Source organism: Mirounga leonina, unplaced genomic scaffold, assembly GCF_011800145.1.
Source record: "Mirounga leonina isolate KUSES-001 unplaced genomic scaffold, KU_Mleo_1.0 Mir_178, whole genome shotgun sequence".
In the NCBI taxonomy this organism is placed as follows: domain Eukaryota; kingdom Metazoa; phylum Chordata; class Mammalia; order Carnivora; family Phocidae; genus Mirounga; species Mirounga leonina.
The window spans coordinates 15,522,777-15,540,976 of NW_023270464.1; positions in this window are offsets into that span (position 1 = coordinate 15,522,777).

An 18,200-nucleotide genomic window follows, 5' to 3' on the forward strand; every position below is an offset into this window, starting at 1 on the left:
TCATGGGCCACAGGGTGGGTTATTTCCTCCAACAAACCCCCTTCATTCTGCTTTGCAGGTCGGAAGAGAAGGAAGGAAGATAGCCTGCAGCTCCAGGTGAAGCAGGAAGCAGCCTTCAACTGCTGTCACGGTCCTTGGTACTGGTCCTTGCAGATATCATAAAGCTAACTGACAGTTCTTTGTTGAAGGTGGATTCATCAAGTCTCACTGTGAGTTATGTGTGCCAGGTAACAGCAAAGGAGCTTCTTGTTTGGTTTCGTTTGGTTTTTAATAACTCTTCCATGACAGTCATGAAGTGGATCACACTAGTTGGCAAGATATGTGGAACCAGTTTTAAAGGAGTCAACAAACACTTTGCACGCCTCTACTGCAAGAGGACTCCTTTAGCAGCTCCTGGAGATGGAAAATGACAAATTCCCATGACAGCCAGCTCCGGATCACACAGCTGGGGCCAGTCATTCCGTGGCAGGCACGTGAGCATGAGGGCCCTCCGCTGTGCCTCAGGGATGTTTTCAAAGAAGACGTGATCATTTTGAGTTGGCATCTGAGCCAAGAAACGTTGACTGCAACTATCACAGCACGTTCTTCTTTCCTTTGGAAAGTCACGGGCTCAGACATTACCTGTAAAAGACAGAGGTCTAACCAACAATGTTTGAGAGTTGCTTTGCATCCTTGTGGGGAGAGGACTATAAGCCTTCTCTCCATCAGCTGAACATGTCATTTTACCTTATTTCAAATGCAAGTCCTTTCTTTTCCAGTATCATGACAATTAGCTACCTAAATATTGTTGGTACAAAGACAGTAGAGTCCACATCAGAATTCCTATTCATATGGTGTATGTGTCCCATCCCCTCACTGAGAGCAACTCAGCATCCTCCATCTAGAATCTCAGATCCAACCTTTCAGGAAAGCAAATGCCTTGGGAGGGCATCCTTTCTGCAGTAAATGACTAGGGTAATTGCTACTAGAGTGTTTTTAAATGACATATTTGCAATCAAACTCCAATTTCAAATTACCCCCACTGGCAGCCCTACCTTACAACAATTTAGAGAGCCTGATATTACTGACATGTGTATGCATTGTTTGAAACAGGAGGAGTAAGGGGGATTCACCAAGAGCAGCGCTTACATGGTCATGACCCAAATGTCATCTACTCTGAGTGAAGAGCATTCATTAAAAAAAAAAAAAAAAAAGATTTCTTTTTGTATTTTATTTTTTCTTTTTAAATCTACTTCATAGCTCTGGTCCTGCCTCCTGCATTGCCAACATTACTACCTAAATCTAAGGCCAATCCAAATTCTACCCACTTAATCTCTGGCCTAGTAAAACTTCCCTCTCTCAGTTTAATGAGAACTTAGCCCAGGGGGCACCTGAGTGGCTCAGTTGGTTAGGCGTCCAACTCTTGGTTTTGGCTCAGGTCATGATGTCGGGGTGGTGGGTGTGAGCCCCGCACCGGGTTCTGCACTGAGCATGGAACCTGCTTAAAATTCTCTCTCTCTCTTTCCCTCTGCCACCATCCCACTCCACCCCACCCCTGCTCTCTCTGGCACGTAAGCATGCACTCATTCTCTCTCTAAAAAAAAAAAAAGAAGAAGAAGAAGAATTTAGCCCAACAAGCAAAAGAAACAGCTCTGGCAGACGAGAGAGTTGATTAGAATGGCCTTCTCCCTGGGAATCCAGACTTCAACCTCAATGCTAGGTTGCTATTCCTATTTCCTATGAGTTAATGTCCTAGAATCATTAGCATTGCTCTTAAGGACATCAATCACCAACTCTACCCTCTGGTCGTAGTGAATTCCTTCATTGACAATTGCTATGATCTGTATACTTTTTATTTCTTGGGACAGGGTTGTTCTGTTTGGAATGACACTTCCCTTCTGCTCCTCATGTACTAGGAGAAATCCAAGTTATCTGTAAAGAACCTTCAAGATGACATGAACTTTTGATTATGGTCCCCTGCCTCCTATCTTCATTTCCTCTCTCCCACAATATGTATTGAGCATCTATTATGATCCAGGCATAGTACTGGCTACTGACTATAGTAGTTAGCAGAAAGATGTGACTCTCGTTCCCATGGAAACTGCAGTCACCCATGCTACCCTCTTCCTTCCATCCTGTAGTATTTGGATCACACCACATCAGGGGCACCTGTGTAGCTCAGTTAGTTAAGCATCAGACTCTTGATTTCAGCTCAGGTCATGATCTCAGGGTCCTGAGAACAAGCCCCAAGTTGGGCTCCCCTCTGGGCGTGGAGCCTGCTTAAGTTTCTCTCTCTTCTCTGCCCCTACCCTGCTCGCTGTCTAAAAGAAAATAAATGGATCACACCACATCAAATTAAAGTTATTTATATTCGCTTCATATTCATAGGACACAGTGGGCACTGCATGACCCCAAATCATGCTTGATTCAGTGCCGTACTTCTGTACCTGGTGCAACGTTCAATAAAGGTTTGTTGAATTAATTTTTTTCTTTAAATCTATAATATCATGATAAAGAAGACAAGCCTAATCTTGAATTAATAAAAAGGAAGGTGATTCATTAGCAAGATGGTGAACAGTAAGGTTAAAAGAATTGGCTGGGGCACTGATTATCTCAGACTCTCCTCGGGATCCAGTGCTGAGTCTCTGATTGAGAGGACAGGTCTCACACACAGAGAAAGGTTCCAGATGCTTTGGTTCATTTTATAAACTCTGCTCACTCCTATCATTCTGCTCTGCTGCCGATGGCCTTACATTATTAGTGTTGACTTTCAATTAGTGTCAGTTTTCCAGAAATAATATTTTTAGGAAGCTTCTATTCAGACTCCAAACTGCCTTGTCATTGAGATGAAAATGTTCATAGAGATTCCAGCCATCCTCAAAGGAAAGGCTTTGATAAAAGTAAACAAGCAAACAATACACATCTTTCTCTCTTAGTTTAAAAAAAATTAATCATAGGGTTTTTTTTTTCCTTCTTATTGGCAATATGAGGCCAATGTTGGTATATTTGTTCAATTCTATATGCTGATTTCATAAAGTCTGGATATTATGGTGCAAAATGACAGTCCCACTTAGACAAAGGAAATTTCATCTAAATTGGATCAAGAAAGAAACATAAGCTTATTTTGATTAAAGGAACAAGTGAGAAATTCTTTTTCATTTAGAGTCAATAACCAGTGTTGAAAATTCAAGGGAAAAATATGGAAGATAAGAAAAGGAGAAAAGAGTGTGTGTGTAATATAAACATACATATAAGCATATATGTATACACAGTAAACATACACTCATATACTCACATATACACATTCATATATATGAATTAATATATACCTCCAAGCCACAGTAGAATTTGAATGCTTTTGTCAAATTGCATCTAAAAGCTTTTAAGAGGATACAGTGAATATAAAGCTCCCAATAAGTCATGAAGTAACTTATTTCATTTTCCTAACACTCCTGAATGTGTGCATTATTTTTAGCCATGATATTGTTTTATAAAGAAGTTGATTGTACATGAGTATGTATAATATATACACATTGAAATTCCAAATGGTCAAAAACTGGAATTTTACATACTCCACCCCTTAAATTTTCTATGATACATTTTATTCAAGTCCCCCCCCCAAAAAAACTTTATGCTATATATATTTTTTTATATATTAGATATACAATAGTATATAATATATAACAAAATATATTATGTAATAATATAAATAGGTTTATATATGCTTATTATATATTATGTACACAATAACATATTATATGTATTCTACTTAGAAGACTGTATTATAAATAACAGTTTATTTAAACAGTTTTTCTGGAGGGGCACGTGGGTGGCTCAGTCATTAAGTGTCTGCCTTCAGCTCAGGTCATGATCTCAGGGTCCTGGGATCAAGCCCCGCATGGCTTCTCCCTCTGCCTCTGCTCCGCCCCCCTACTTGTGCTGTCTCTCTCTCTCTCTCTGAAATAAACAAAATCTTTTTAATAAATAGTCTTCCTAGAGACAAATAGCAACAGTTACAGAAAACGCACTTGCACCAGTTTAAAAGCAGAACACCTGGATCTTAGTTCTGTCCTTGGCACTGACACAGTGACTCTGTGGTCTTTGCGACCTTCCCTATTCTCTGCTGGAGGATGAAGTCATCTTCCCACTCCAGCCCCTTCATGGAGCTGTGTGAAGACAAAAACACTAGTGAACATGTATGAACACTTACCATAAGCTGAAGACTGCGCCTTGTGCTTTTGTTTCATTTCTGTCTTCCTCTTGACATTTCTCCAGAAACAGATATTATGATCATGCCCATTTAACAGATGAACTTAGGGGATTGTGAGATAAAATAGCTTGCCATGAGTGACAAGGCTTGGAAATAGCAGATACGAACTTTGAAGTAAACTCTGATTGCAGAGCCTGGACTTGTCGTCAGTAGCTCAGCCTCATTTGAAAAGAAAACACATCCACTTCCTTGGGTCTCCCTGCAGTAGCTTCCTTGGGTCTCCCTGCAGGGTATGTTCCTCTAACTAGAAATAACTACTCTGGAGAGTATATGATAAAGAAGCCTCACAGGTTATGTAGGGGAAGAAGGGATAGGGTGTGATGGGTATAGGATCGTGGTTATCTTCCATCCCAAATGATAGCAGAATCTCTATGATAGGCACTTTTTCTAGAAAGAACTCAGAGCTTGAGTTTATTTTGGGAATGATAGAGAACCCTAATGTTTAACATTAAAGAAAGATATAGTTAGGTGGGGGAAAATGATGAACTGCCCACCATTAGTATGACTTGGAGCAGCATGAGAATGGACATTTAGCATGATCTTTCTGGTCTACCACCTGTTAGACATGGAGTATCATAGGTCAAAGAATTTAAGGACTAATCAATGCACAGTAAAATGTCAGCAACAACCCCGCACCCACCATGGTGTCAGGGCAGAGGAAGACAGCACTATTCTTAGGTTAAAAGGTTTTTCCTTCACAGAGAAAAAGATTCTCCACTATATAGACATACTTGGAGCCAACTGGCATCTGATCTCTGATGTCCAGAGGTCTATGATGAGATTTTAATCTTTGCCATAGAAAGCACAACTAAAATGTAAAAATTGATGGAGTCTGAATGTTAGAGACCCAGACTTCATGCATTTTAGCTATCTAGTAAATAAGCTGATTTTGATTCTGGGCTTTAATTCTGAAACTAAAGGCTCTCTCTTTGACAGGAATCACAGAGGAGGGATTTAGGAATTTTAAAGGGCACAAAGCCATGCCATCTGGTGCTAGATCTAAGGACAGTCTATGGGGAAAGTTTACAGTGCTTGCCCACCAGCTTCAATTGTCCAAAGAAGATACAGTTTTATGGATGCCAAGACTTATAAAGCATTTCCTCAGAGTTATATTATCTCCCCTGAGCAAGAAAGGCAGCGTTTCTGAGAAGTACATTTCCTCAAGTAGCTTCCTTGGGTGTCCCTGCAGAGTATGTTCCTCTAACTAGAAATAACTACTCTGGAGAGTATATGATAAAGAAGCCTCACAGGTTATGTAGGGGAAGAAGGGATAGGGTGTGATGGGTATAGGATCGTGGTTATCTTCCATCCCAAATGATAGCAGAATCTCTATGATAGGCACTTTTTCTAGAAAGAACTCAGAGCTTGAGTTTATTTTGGGAATGATAGAGAACCCTAATGTTTAACATTAAAGAAAGATATAGTTAGGTGGGGGAAAATGATGAACTGCCCACCATTAGTATGACTTAGAGCAGCATGAGAGTGGACATTTAGCATGATCTTTCTGGTCTACCACCTGTTAGACATGGAGTATCATAGGTCAGTTCTGTCTCTGCATTTTGGCATCCCAGGCTCCTTGTTTCAGAAACTCATGGGGTCACTGTTTGTTTTAGGACTAAACAGTACCTGAGACTGACATCAACTTTTGTCTTTGTTGAATTGTCAGGATATCTATGAACTTTTAGGATCATCAAATATCATGCTTGATCCACATGTGGTCAACAGGAAAGAATGTGTTTCCATTGAGAAGAAAATGTGGGCTCAGATGTTCATTCCCACTGTTGCAGAGAGGCTCAGTCCTAGTCATCCAGTATTGGGGAGCTTGAAAAGAAGCTAGTTGATTTTTCTTCTTCTTTCTTGGCTGGTCCTTTTGCCTATCTCAGGAATAAAATGACCTAATTAGTACTTTGGGTTTCAATATGTATCAAAGCCAACTACAAAGTCACTGCCACTGTGAGTCTTTCCCAGCTTGACCTGAGTGGTTAGATTCTTTCCCTCTGTGCATCGAAAACACTTTGTGCCCAGGACATTTCTAGACATTTCTGATATGATTTTGTGATTCTTTTGTTTTTTGTACATTTTTGTCTTCCACCAGAATGTGAGTAACCTCATGGGCAGAGGCAGAGCCCTACTCACCATTATGGGTACAATTCTCAACAGTGCTCATCACATAGTAGAAATTCAGTAAATCTTTGGTGAATAACTGAGCGCCTTTATTAATCAATCTGCATGTGAATAGTCTGATCTGGTGAGGACTTATGTCAAGGTTCATTCCCTCTTTTTTGTGGATTTATTATTTTTACTGTGTTCCTTTTTAAATTATTTATTTATTATTTATTATTGTTATTTTTTCAAGTCTCATTCCTTCTTTGGACATTGACCATATATAATGTAAAGTACCAGATGTCTGAAATTTATAATGATATAGCATTGACAAAAAAAAATTAAAATACTTTCTAATTTTACTTGTTTATTATTGACTATCCTACTGAAATATCTGGCCAGTGATGCCAGGACTATATCTAGTTGGGGTTACACTTCTGAACCTCTGATGCTGATGCTAATGCATAGCAGGTGCTCAATAAATGTTTATTGAATGAAATAATAAATCAGAAAGCAGGCAGACAACTTCAGTACCATTAATGCTACCCAATGGTCACCGATCTTGTAGGGGGCCACCTTAGGGAATAAGAGGTATCTAGGGGTTTCTTCCCACTGTCTGAAGATGTAAAGTCCTACAGATTAATTTGGTGGGAGCAGCTGTCAGAAATATTGATGACTTTTGAATTCCATATTTTCTTTTTTTTTAATTTTAAGATTTCACTTTTTTAGAGCAGTTTTAGGTTCGCAGCAAAATTGAGAGGAAGCCTTAGAGATTTTCCATACACTCCTGCCCTCACGCAAGCCTAGCCTGCCTCCCTCATTACCTACACCCTCACCAGAGTGGTATATCTGCTACAGTTAATGAACCTACACTGACACATCATGATCATCCAAAGCCATTTAGATCTACTGAAGGCTCCATAGAGACATGGGACAAAAAGTATTTCGTCTGGTCCAAAATAGGGCTTGGCACATAGTAGGTCTTCAATCAATATCCGCTTCATGAATGACCGAGTGCTCTGAAAGGACTGGGGTTTCAGTAGTATACGGTCTTCCATTTCTCCAGCCTGTGTGAAAGGTCATGTTCTTGTAGCCCAGCACCTCCTGTTCACAGTAACTTTTGCTATGCCACTGTCATTCAATGAATCCCCCCCCACACACACTTCTATTTTCCCTTCTATAAGTAGGTTTGAGTTGAAGAATGACATCGAATTCACTGCTTCCTTCTCACGAGTGTTATTAATAGACTATTAAGAAAGTTTTAAAAAATCATCCTTTCCCAGGGGGCAGACACTTATCTATCATAGGAAAGTGAGCATCAGATACAGCAGCCGAGTTGAGTCTCAGCTTATCAAATGAGTCTGTATGCTAATGTATTCCTTTAATCACAGCTCTATCTCAGGTACAAGCAATTGTTACTTGAAAAAATATAATCAAGAACCAGTATTTCCGTACTTTCATTCATAGTATAGAGGACATGTGGAAAAGCATGTAACTCCATCAAATCATTGCTCAAAGAAAATCTCTCTTTGTAAAGGAGAATAGTGGGGATTGTCTGTGTTTTTACACAAAAGGAAAATTACCTCCAGCGTAAGGTTTATTTACATTTTGTAGAAACTTTCTATTATTTGGAAAAGGAATCAGATTCACAAGCTGTGCTATAAAGGTATGGAATAATTGAGGGATGATAGGTTTGGGGGGGCATCAAGAGCTGTCTTAAATTCTTCGTTCTGCATCTTCTAAGAGGAAGAAATTTTACTGTACTGAGCGTCACTTTCTTCATCATTAGTTGAAGTAAATGCCCATTCAGGAGGTTATTGAGTGGGTCAAGAATGAATATATCTCTGTGAATGCCTGGCACGGGTTTAGTCAACCACCCCTCCCACTGGAAGAAAGGAGCCATTTTTTTTTTTTAGGTTTGGTTTTTTTTTTAAAGATTTTATTTATTTATTTGACAGAGAAAGACACAGCGAGAGAGGGAACACAAACGGGGAGTGGGAGAGGGAGAAGCAGACTCCCTGCCGAGCAGGGAGCCCGATGTGGGACTCGATCCAGGGACTCCAGGATCATGACCTGAGCCGAAGGCAGTCGCTTAACCAACTGAGCCACCCAGGCGCCCGAAAGGAGCCATTTTGATAGAAGTCTTCCTGAAAGGTTTTGATAGACGAGTAAAGTGACACAGCTGTATATTTTTAAAAGGACCAAGTAGAAGGAGAATTAGAGAATCAGACATAAATATAGAGATGATCAAGTCCAGGGGTTTTCAAACACGTTAACAAAGAAAACAGTTATATAAATAAAATGTTTGACATCGCGTATAACCTCACATCAGAAGTGGAGCTTCTAGGATGGCAGCCAGCCTCTGGGCTTGTCCAGGAAGCACTCAGCCTGCCCACCAGTCCAGGAAGCTCCTCCACAGAGCCTTCAAGCACTGAGAACCACTCTAAGTCTTCCACTCATGCAATGTGATCTGTTATCTCCCCTACCCTACCACCAATAAGTTTTGAGAGTAGGTAAATGATTCAAGTGGACTCAAATGACTTTGCCCAAGGCCACTTAGTTAATTGGTTGAAGAATAGGAAATAAACTCAATTCTCCTAACTACCAATCTGGCACTCATTCAATCATGGCATACCATATTAGTCAGGGTAGGCTAAGTTTTGCTCCAATAAGAACAACACAGTATAGTGGCTTAAATCTATGATTTATTGCTCATTCATATAACATATGTTTTAGATTAGTGAGGGGCTCTTCTCTGCAATATCCTACCTCAGAGACTCGGGCTGATGGAGACTCCGTCACTGGGAATCTCCCATTGTTGTGGCAAGGTAAGAAAATGTTGGAGAGCTGAACACTAGCAATTAGATGCTTTCACACAAAAATGACACACATCTCTTCCCCCACATGTCATTCGTCAAAGCAAGTCAATTGGCACATCTTAATACAAGTAGATGGGAAAGTATAATCCTGGAGAAATAAACAGAACTGTAGACACTTCTGCTATAGTCACTGATTATTTATGTCTTTTCTTTTAATTTTATATTCTAAAGCTGGTTTAGAATCAATTATATTAAAGTTTCATATAATAGTATTAGAATATAAAAAATATTTTAAGCACAGTTGTATCATGACAAGTATAGAGTTATATATGCATCTTATAATAGTAGCCACATCTGATGTCCAAATTAACTGGAAAGTCTCTGTAGACTCCAATTTGTTGGGTCCCAGAGGGACAGTATAATTTGGATGACTCATATGGGGAAAAGTATAATAGACAACTTTTTTTTCCCCAAATCTATGCACCACTGTGCAGTGCTAACAGTAAGATTGTTTTCACTGCAAGGAAGAGAAGTTGATTCTAACTAACCTAAGGGAAGGGAGTTTACTGAAAGGCTATCAGGGATTTGAAGGAAGGTGAAAAGGGCAAGCCGACCTCAGATGTGACTGCTAATACAAAATTATGCACACAATATTGTGACCCAGGCAATCTCAGAAGCCAGGAAGCATGAACCCCAATCAGTTGTGAAGTTTGAACAATATGATCAGAGCCAGAATGCAGTGAAACCCAACTATTTTCAGTCATTCTTCCTCTATTCAAGATTCATAATCTATGGTGAGAGCTTCCAGTTATTCTAATTACGCCCTTTGACTAAGAGAAGACTTTCCATAGAGGAAGAGGAGGAAATAAGGGTTCTTAAAAAGTGGACAATGATATTGGGAAGCCCCCAGAACAATAAATGTTGGCCACACATAGCTAGGAAAAAATGCACCAATGCATCCAGGGGCACACACCCACTGGCCTCCTTAAGATTGGGCTCATGTCCCTCCTACTCAGCAGAGAGATTGTGTTATTCCATGGCTGGGCTACATTTCATCTCAACTCCTGCTTCCACTCCTATGATTTCATTTCAAAAGCAGCTACTTCAACTTCGCCATCAACTTTTCTTCTCCTATTGCAAACCATTTGCAATACCTCCTATTGCAAAAAATACTTTCCTCTTGCAAACTTCCAAATTGCTATTTTCATACTGATAGCCATATGATCCTGGAATCTAGAGAAGGGGAAACATACAGACTCAAAGGTCTTTTGAAGGATTGACTCTGACTATAATTTATTATTAGAGAAGACTTGACTGTTACTATTTCTGTCCTTACTTTGCAAGATAAAACTCTACTATACAGATGCTTCCCTAAGACAGACCTTTTTATGAAATTAAGAAGAAAGAAACTCTTCACAAAAGCCAAGTTCCCTGGTATTACAGAGCATTTTCTTCTCATGTTTTTCTAATTCATGTTTTTCTAATTCATTATTCCACAGCAGAGGTGTCACAGATTTCGTGGGGTTTTGGCATGTCAATATGTCAAACCACTTAACTCTGTTGTAATGCATCTGCTTGTCTAAATAAGAAATTTGAGTACAAACTTTTCCCCTAGACATTTCCCATAAAGTAACTCAGCTAACTTGAGGGCAAAACCTCTCATGCTTTTAAAATTATCTCTATCATGATTGGAGCCTAGTAATGAGTAAAAAAAAAAAAAATTTAAATTACTACTTCATAATGAAAGAAAAATCAGAATAGAATTGATGACGCTTATGCAAGTACCTATTTTTTTTTAAATCTGGAGATGATGTTCTAGGTTCAAATTCCTCTCCTAAATCTCAGTCATCCTCACACACTTGTCAACTTATTTATTTGTGTGAAAAACTTAGAAAAAGTGCCCTAGGGTCAATATTCAAAATACTCTGGAAAAGTCTTAAAAATTAAAGTTAGATATTTATTGAAACCGCTTGAATTAATTGTTAAAGGAAATTAAATTTCATCTATCTACTATGTATATCTGTACCTATTCTATCTATCCATCTGTGTATTGTATGTGTATGCTTTTCCTTTTCGTTCCTTTTTCCTTTCTTTTCACCAACAATGAAAACTTTAGCTGCACTAAAAAATGTTCCAAAAAAACTTTCCTGCTGCCAACAGTTTCTTCTAAGTCAAAGAACCTCTATTGTCTTTCCTCTGGTAATAAATGATAATAATTAAAGGCAAATACACAATAATTAGTCACACTAGGTTTATCCATCTGGTGTACCTGCATCCTATCACTGTGTCTTTGAAACAGATGACAAGCAGCATATTGCAGCACATCCTGCTAATGGGTCTAAGTGGAAAATGGGGAGGTAAAGAGGTCATTGAATAAAAGGTCAGCAGCAAAGAACAAGAACATTATAACATTATACCTTTTTTTTAAAGTGCTCATTGACTATTTAGCCCCGTATCCTCCAAAAACATATGTGCTTCCACAAGATACTGGTAAACCACAGAAGATCACCAGGCCTAGGAAGGTGTATAAATACTATTAATTCCATTGTTGTTGAGATCACAGTCACCATGAGCAACCCCATAGCTGCTGTTTATTGTTTGCTCCTTTTAGACCTGGTCCTGTGTTTCCTTTAAAAATACTTTTTCTCTCTTTCTGAAAATTTTGCAAGGCAGATGTTAAAATCATCCCCCATTTATAGATGAGAAATCGAATTAAGGAGAGATTAAGTAACTTCCCCCAGATCGCTTTATTTGTCAGTACTGCACCAAAGTTTTAAAAAAAAAGATAAGACATTTTTGGAAGAATTAACAAAGTATATTGAGCTGCTTATCAATTATCTTAGTTGAAGACTGACTTTAAGAGAGCTTAAAATTTTTTGGCCAAGTTTTTATGAGCAATATAGACTTTCAGAGCATAAGTTAATATGGCCATCAAGTCCTTCTAAAAATAAATATACGAACTAAGCCTTATATATGAGACAGGCACATCTTGGTTAAGACTATTAAAAATGCGTTACAAATGAATTCTCCTTTCCCCACAAACCCAAGAGAAATGGTCATTCATGGGGGCTATTGTGTGCCATGTGTATTCTGCAAGGAAAAGGAAGAATATTATTCAATTAGATAGCTGCCCCTATAAGCCAAGAAAGACCTACAATGTCTCTTTAATCTGCCTAGCACCTTCTGTACTCGGTTCATGTGACTCTAACCTCTATTCATGTTTTTTAAGGCTTGAAATGCCCTCAATACACACATTCATATATACAAGATGGGCTGGCACTTGTCACTCCATCTGTTCACACTCTCTGAATTTGTCATTAATTTCCCACAAGTAAAACATGGAGATTTCTATCAGCTTTTTTTTTTTTTTCCAAAGGGGAAGATTGGACACTTCCAGACTATTAAACATGGCCATCCCAAGTTACCAGCTTTTCTTAGGAAAAATATCCTTTTTTTTGTTGCTGTTAGGAGATCCGCACATGTTCCAAGGCCCACGAGACAGGAAGGGAATAAAAAGGTGTGGTGGTGGAAGCTAGGATGTTCAGAGTAGAAAAAAAATCCCTAGGTGCATGTTTCAAATCAGTGGAACGGGAAATGGTACCTGCACTTGCTCAGTAGAAGAGGGAAATAGGAAGAAAACAAGATCAGGGTTTTGCAATCAGTGTAAATTGTTATTCACCAAACATTTTGGCGTCTCAGCTTGTCTTTTAAAACACCTGTTGCTGACTTTAGCAGTCACAGCCTCACCAAGCAATCAAGGCATTCCCATCTGTGGTGAAATGTCTCAATTTCTCTTGTATACATCAGACCCGTCATTGCTAATGAGCTCATGGGAAGCATGCGATGTCGTATTCGGATTCTATGGCTTGCAAGTATGAAGCGGCGGGAATTAAAAATTAGAATCAGCTGAGGTTTTCCCCAACGTCCAAAGTCTGATGTTCCCCCTCTTTCCAAACTTCCCTTCTTTGCACAGATTTTCAAGATTTTATTCAAATCAGGACGTCAGGCATTTTGGCTTGATTACACTTCTCTTTGATGTCTCTCTCGTCATTGGAGGATGGAAGCCACCCGTTGTTCTGACCTCTTCTTCCTCTGAATTCTGCATCCAATTCGATAGCCATGAACTGCAAAGTCTGTGCCTTTATATCAGATCTGTTCTCTCCTTAACTGTTTCATCACTACTCCACCAGTGTCTTAGGAGAGATACTTGCTATTTCTCACAGATTTTGTCAACAGCCTTTAAACAGTCTCTCCTTGTTCCCCATTCTGTGCTCCCCTTCGCCTTTTAATCCAGCATTCAAATTGCTTACCACAAAGGGTTTTCTAAAAGATAAGTCAGAAATAAGAAGTCTGAACTCCCACAGTGCCTTTTGAGATTCCTCGTGACCTGACTGTAGCCCCTGTGTGTCCATCTTTACCTCCAGCCCCCTCTCCACTGGGAATCCCTTGCTCCTTTTTCAGTGAAGCTCTGCTGTTCTATGAACATTGGGCCGGTCTCTGCCTTCTATCCCTCCCCTCGGGTCCTTATTGTATCCAATGCCTTGCTTCCTTTAAGAGGAGCGGAAATGGGTGACATTTCACATGGTGAATGTAGTGCTGTTGGGTCCTGTTGATTCCTGAACTTCTATGCTCAGCAGGATTCTGATGCTGTGTCTGGGATTGGCAAGAGTAGTAGAAGTAGATTAGCAATGCCTTACAATGATGAGGAAAGGAGGAGGGTTGAAATGTTACTCCCTCCATGCAACCTTCTCCAACTCCCCCAGAAGGATTAATTGGCTTGCTCCTTTGTGTTCCTACAGCATCTTGAGCTTTTCTATTCACACCCTTTATAGTCCCTGTAATTAGTTCCTTGCATATCTGTCTCCTACATTAGACCCTGAACTTCTCCAGGACATGGATTAGATAAAGGACACTTCCTAAATCTTTGTTGAATGACTTCTCACTCTGTTCTGATTCCACATTATCATGGTGGTTCTAGATCAGTGTTTGGCAAACGACTACAGCCTGCCTGCAGGCCAAATCCAACTCACTACCTGTTTGTGCAAAGTATTGCTGGAATAGGGACATGCCCCATCATTTATTACCTATGGCTACTTTCACATTACAACAGCAGATAGAGCTGAGTGGTTATGAGGGAAACCCCATGACCTGAAAACCTAAAATATTCACGTGGTCATTTACACATAAGGCCTGCTGACCCCAGTTCTAGAGCTTAAAAATAAAGGCTAAGATCCCATGTTCCTGAAACACAATCTAAGGAACTTCAGGGCCATGATATGGGAAGTGCTCAGCTCCAGTGAGAGACCCCTTCCTCCACTCCAAGGTCAAAGCTCCTGGTAGAAGCTCATAGGGTTCCGTGAGTTCCTAAATGATTTTTTTTTTTTTAAACTTTCAGAAATCTTGCCCAAAGGATACTTCACCAAAGCAGGGCATAACCCTTACCATTAGTATGGTCTCTGAAGCTCTTATGAAAATCTTCTGGGCTCTGTGGCTGGGCCCAGCACTGCTCTTTGAACTCAGCCCCAGCCCTTGGCCTTCTATCGATGTGTTAGTGTAACAATGCTGAATGAAGAGCAGGAACCGCCGTATCTACTGTCTTCTTGCTTCCATCCCTAAAATCTCATGTCCTGAGACAAGCTCAGCGGACTACAGCCCAAGTGACCTAATTGTCCCCTAAACTGTAGATGGTAATTTGTTCTTACAAATCTTGCCATTGTGTAGGCAGATTGCCTGTTCTAAGCCTGGCTCCTTCAATAAATGATTGGCTGTTCAACCTTGGGAAAATCACACCTCTTTCTAATCCTGAGTATGCTTCTCTGTAAAAAGGGGCCTTGTAGATTGTTGTGAAAAAGCAATACAATCATCCACGAAAAGCATATGGCAGAGCTGTTGTCCCCAGCAGAGCATTGGCTTCTTGTCTATTTTGCTTTCAGCATTCCAATCAGTTCATCCTGCCAGCTTCTCATATGGTATTAGGTCTTTCAATGTAAATGTGTCGGCCTCCAGGTATTAGGATCACACCCATGACTTCTTTGACTTGTGGTGTCCTGAAACCTCATTCGGAGGGCTCTGACCTGCATCAAAGGTCTGTCCCTGCCTGGGACAGTTCTGACAAGTCAAAACCAGCCTCACCTTGAGAAGTGGCATAATTCTCCAGATATCTGAACTGTCAAGTCCCCTCCAGATTTTTTTTCTAGATTTCAAATTGGAAGAAAAGCATCCCCTCTTTCTAAAAGCCAAGGGTGCCCTAGTTATAAGCTTTGGGGGTCATCTAGTCCAATGTCCATGGTTTTTTGCACAGCCCAAGATCTCTAGGATCAAAAGTGGCTGCACCACCTAGCCTTGAGAGTTTCTGGTTCTAAGTTGATTGGCCCAGAACCAGAAAAAAAAAAGAAAAAAAAAGAAGAGGCAGAAAAAAGAACAGATGTATTTCTTTCTTCCCCTTGAGCATTATTTTTCTGATTCCATCCTGGAAACCAAAGTAAAACATGTTTTGATTATATTTACAAATTTATCTCATCGTTCTGGAATGTTGGACTACATTTTATCTTTGGAAAGGGACATCAGTAAAGTGCCTTCTGGGCATGGAGCTTGCTAGCCTGCAGTGACTTCCTCTGCAGGACACCAGGCACAAAGGGGCAGCCAGGGAAAAGAAATATCTCCTTTGCCTAACGCATGGCCCCCAATATGCATGACTACTCCCTCAAGGGTCTGAATGCGCAATGGGGTCTTCTGATATTTGCCTCTTTAACAACAAACATTTTGGGGAAGGCTGGACAGCTGCCACCACCTTCCAACTGCTATCACTGCTGTGACTTTCTCTGCCCTCGTCCCATCCATCTTCCTCTGCTACCAGCAAAATCCATCTAAAACACAAATCTGATCATGTCACTTCCCCTCTAACAAACCATCAGTGCCTGCCCATTGCTCAAGGGATAATGTCTTAAACCCATTAGTAAGACTCACCTGCATTCACGATCTGGCCCACTAGCTCTCCCTGGCAAATCCATCCTTTTCTTTAAAAACTCCACTCTCCTAACTTCCCTCATTCTTTCTTCAGCATTCCATCACAATGGGTGCATGCATTTAGCACTAAAATACTTTATACAAGAACCATTAACATCTCTGCTACTCTATTTGGCACACCTTGAGGGCAGAGACTATGTCAAACGTTTTGCCCAGTAGCCATCTGACGCCATGATTGGCAACACAGAGGTAAAGTAGAAATGTTAAAGGAATGAACGCAACTTGATGTGGAATCCCGTCTGCATCTCATTCTCAGACCCTCCGTGTTGTATTTTCATGGCTCGTCTCTCCTAATAGACTTTGAGGGTAGGAATGCTATGTCTATTTATCTTCCACTGTCTTAAGCTTCTGTATATTTCTGGCATGTGAGAAAAGCTCAAAAATGATTGTTGAAGAAAAGATTAAGTTTTTTAAAATGTTAAAAAGTAAGTACACTTGGAATCTATTTTCAGGCAATTTTCTCTCCCCTTGGATACGTAAGACTGCCTGCTGATATCAGGTAGACAAAAGTCTTATATCAGTTAAAAAAAATGCTGAGATTTAAGCACGGGTAGAGAAGAGGAAGAGATTACTTCTGGTTGCAATGATATATTTATTCAACAAATAAGTACTGAGCACTTAGTGTAAGCCTGGCACATGCTAGGCTCTAGGAAGAGGAGGGAGATTGGAGTCCTAGGATTTCAAAAGCTCATGGCCTTAGCAGAAGCACAGACTATTGCAAGGAGGATGATAGACATAGTAGTTAGCAATGGGCACTATGGGAACAGAGACACAGCTCCAGAATCTGCCTGGGAGTTGGGAGAAGGGAGGGGGTTGGGAGTGTGTGGACATGCAGAGATGGGCCTACAATGTAACCATGCTGTGAATGGTGGGCCAGCACTACGTGGACACGGGGAAGAACATTGTAACGACTAGCCTGGGAGTCCTTCACCAGTCTTGATAAGAAATCCTAGGACAGTCACTCTTACCTTGACTCCTGCCTCCTGGCCGCAAGGCAGTCACTCCAACAATGGATACCAGGATATTGAGGGCTCTGAGAAAGAACCAGAAAGGCCAAACTCCCAAGAGAAGACTGGCCCCAAACCAAATGTCCCCAAAGTGCCCCAGCACAGAAGAGCAGGGAGGATCAGTTCAAACCCTAAAATCTACCTGAGAAGCCATTCCAAGCCTCCAACTATTGATAGGGGCTTGGTGGAGATAGAAGGTAGCATCTTCGCTTTTGAGCAGGTTTTCACTGGGTGTTGCCATATATTTGAAATAGGCAATTAATCCATTGACTTTGATTTTTATTTTTGAAAACTAAAACCTCGATTACATGGGAATTTCGGACGTTTTTAACTCTTTCTTATAAATGCTCTTTCTGGAAACATTTGGGTGTGACCTCAAACAGAGACGCATTTCCACTCTACTTGTGCAGAGCTGAGAAGAGAGTAGGCTCCTGATAAATGTTTTTAAAAACGAATTTAACTGAATGATTGTATGTTTCATTCCCATTTGTGTTGGACACTGCAGGCATAGAAAAATGAGTTCGACTGAGTATCCCTCTTCAAAGAACCAAAAATTCAGTGGGAAGGAAGCTTGGAAGAAAGTAAAATAAGAACAGAATAAGTACATCTACAAACAAATTGCTAAGGAAATTCAGAAAAGGGAGAAATTACATTTTTTTTAAGGATCATCAGGAAGAGCTTCAAAGAGAAGGTGGAATTTGAGGACCATTGGTTTTCCTGAGCTAGATCTAGGGTTAAACATTTCTTACTCATCACTTTACAAAATGCTTTAATGCGATGCAAAAATCGGTGCTCTCCCAACAACAATGTATGCCACCATTGAAATTGGAAATTAAAGTAAGAAAGAATAAGGAGAAGGACCAGAGGAAGTGAGAGGAGAAACAACGTATCCCCAGATTTATTCCTTCACAGCCCATCATTCCTTTATCACTGTTATAGGGATTTCTAATAATGGCCATTTTGTTTCTAGGGTGCCCGGGTGGCTCAGTCTTTTAA